The following is a 2,500-nucleotide window of genomic DNA, read 5'->3' as shown; positions in this document are numbered from 1 at the left end:
TGCGCCCGAACGTGGGATTTCGCTGGGGACGGTTTCTAAATTCAAGTTGGCACGGGGGGCAGCGGTGTGCGTGGTTATTTTCCCAGGATTGATGATCCCCAATTCGGTGGGTCCGTTTAAAGTTTTGTTTGGGCTCCCGTTTCGCGGGGAAGCGCGTGCGCGTGGCGAGCCTGACCTCCCCGTGTCCCCTCGCCCAGACCTTTCCAACGCCACCCGGGTGAAGGTGCTACGAGGTCCCGAAGTGGAGATGCCTGTCAATGAGCACCTTTTCCCAGCTTTGAATGCAGGTTTCCAGCTTCAGACAAAATGTGGCTCCAAACGTGCAGTTTTGCGCCCGAACGTGGGATTTCGCTGGGGACGGTTTCTAAATTCAAGTTGGCACGGGGGGCAGCGGTGTGCGCGGTTATCTTCCCGGAAAAAGCCGTCCCCAGCTCGGTGGGTCCGTTTAAAGTTTTGTTTGGGCTCCCGTTTCGCGGGGAAGCGCGTGCGCGTGGCGAGCCTGACCTCCCCGTGTGCCCCTCGCCCAGACCTTTCCAACGCCACCCGGGTGAAGGTGCTACGAGGTCCCGAAGTGGAGATGCCTGTCAATGAGCACCTTTTCCCAGCTTTGAATGCAGGTTTCCAGCTTCAGACAAAATGTGGCTCCAAACGTGCAGTTTTGCGCCCGAACGTGGGATTTCGCTGGGGACGGTTTCTAAATTCAAGTTGGCACGGGGGGGCAGCGGTGTGTGTGGTTATTTTCCCAGGATTGATGATCCCCAATTCGGTGGGTCCGTTTAAAGTTTTGTTTGGGCTCCCGTTTCGCGGGGGAAGCGCGTGCGCGTGGCGAGCCTGACCTCCCCGTGTCCCCCTCGCCCAGACCTTTCCAACGCCACCCGGGTGAAGGTGCTACGAGGTCCCGAAGTGGAGATGCCTGTCAATGAGCACCTTTTCCCAGCTTTGAATGCACGTTTCCAGCTTCAGACAAAATGTGGCTCCAAACGTGCAGTTTTGCGCCCGAACGTGGGATTTCGCTGGGGACGGTTTCTAAATTCAAGTTGGCACGGGGGGCAGCGGTGTGTGTGGTTATTTTCCCAGGATTGATGATCCCCAATTCGGTGGGTCCGTTTAAAGTTTTGTTTGGGCTCCCGTTTCGCGGGGAAGCGCGTGCGCGTGGCGAGCCTGACCTCCCCGTGTCCCCCTCGCCCAGACCTTTCCAACGCCACCCGGGTGAAGGTGCTACGAGGTCCCGAAGTGGAGATGCCTGTCAATGAGCACCTTTTCCCAGCTTTGAATGCACGTTTCCAGCTTCAGACAAAATGTGGCTCCAAACGTGCAGTTTTGCGCTCCGAACGTGGGATTTCGCTGGGGACGGTTTCTAAATTCAAGTTGGCACGGGGGGCAGCGGTGTGCGTGGTTATTTTCCCAGGATTGATGATCCCCAATTCGGTGGGTCCGTTTAAAGTTTTGTTTGGGCTCCCGTTTCGCGGGGAAGCGCGTGCGCGTGGCGAGCCTGACCTCCCCGTGTGCCCCTCGCCCAGACCTTTCCAACGCCACCCGGGTGAAGGTGCTACGAGGTCCCGAAGTGGAGATGCCTGTCAATGAGCACCTTTTCCCAGCTTTGAATGCACGTTTCCAGCTTCAGACAAAATGTGGCTCCAAACGTGCAGTTTTGCGCCCGAACGTGGGATTTCGCTGGGGACGGTTTCTAAATTCAAGTTGGCACGGGGGGCAGCGGTGTGCGCGGTTATCTTCCCGGAAAAAGCCGTCCCCAGCTCGGTGGGTCCGTTTAAAGTTTTGTTTGGGCTCCCGTTTCGCGGGGAAGCGCGTGCGCGTGGCGAGCCTGACCTCCCCGTGTGCCCCTCGCCCAGACCTTTCCAACGCCACCCGGGTGAAGGTGCTACGAGGTCCCGAAGTGGAGATGCCTGTCAATGAGCACCTTTTCCCAGCTTTGAATGCAGGTTTCCAGCTTCAGACAAAATGTGGCTCCAAACGTGCAGTTTTGCGCCCGAACGTGGGATTTCGCTGGGGACGGTTTCTAAATTCAAGTTGGCACGGGGGGCAGCGGTGTGTGTGGTTATTTTCCCAGGATTGATGATCCCCAATTCGGTGGGTCCGTTTAAAGTTTTGTTTGGGCTCCCGTTTCGCGGGGAAGCGCGTGCGCGTGGCGAGCCTGACCTCCCCGTGTGCCCCTCGCCCAGACCTTTCCAACGCCACCCGGGTGAAGGTGCTACGAGGTCCCGAAGTGGAGATGCCTGTCAATGAGCACCTTTTCCCAGCTTTGAATGCAGGTTTCCAGCTTCAGACAAAATGTGGCTCCAAACGTGCAGTTTTGCGCTCCGAACGTGGGATTTCGCTGGGGACGGTTTCTAAATTCAAGTTGGCACGGGGGGCAGCGGTGTGCGCGGTTATCTTCCCGGAAAAAGCCGTCCCCAGCTCGGTGGGTCCGTTTAAAGTTTTGTTTGGGCTCCCGTTTCGCGGGGAAGCGCGTGCGCGTGGCGAGCCTGACCTCCCCGTGTGC

This window comes from Osmerus eperlanus, chromosome 4 (assembly GCF_963692335.1).
Source record: "Osmerus eperlanus chromosome 4, fOsmEpe2.1, whole genome shotgun sequence".
In the NCBI taxonomy this organism is placed as follows: Eukaryota; Metazoa; Chordata; class Actinopteri; order Osmeriformes; family Osmeridae; genus Osmerus; species Osmerus eperlanus.
Note: the sequence above shows the minus strand (reverse complement) of the source record.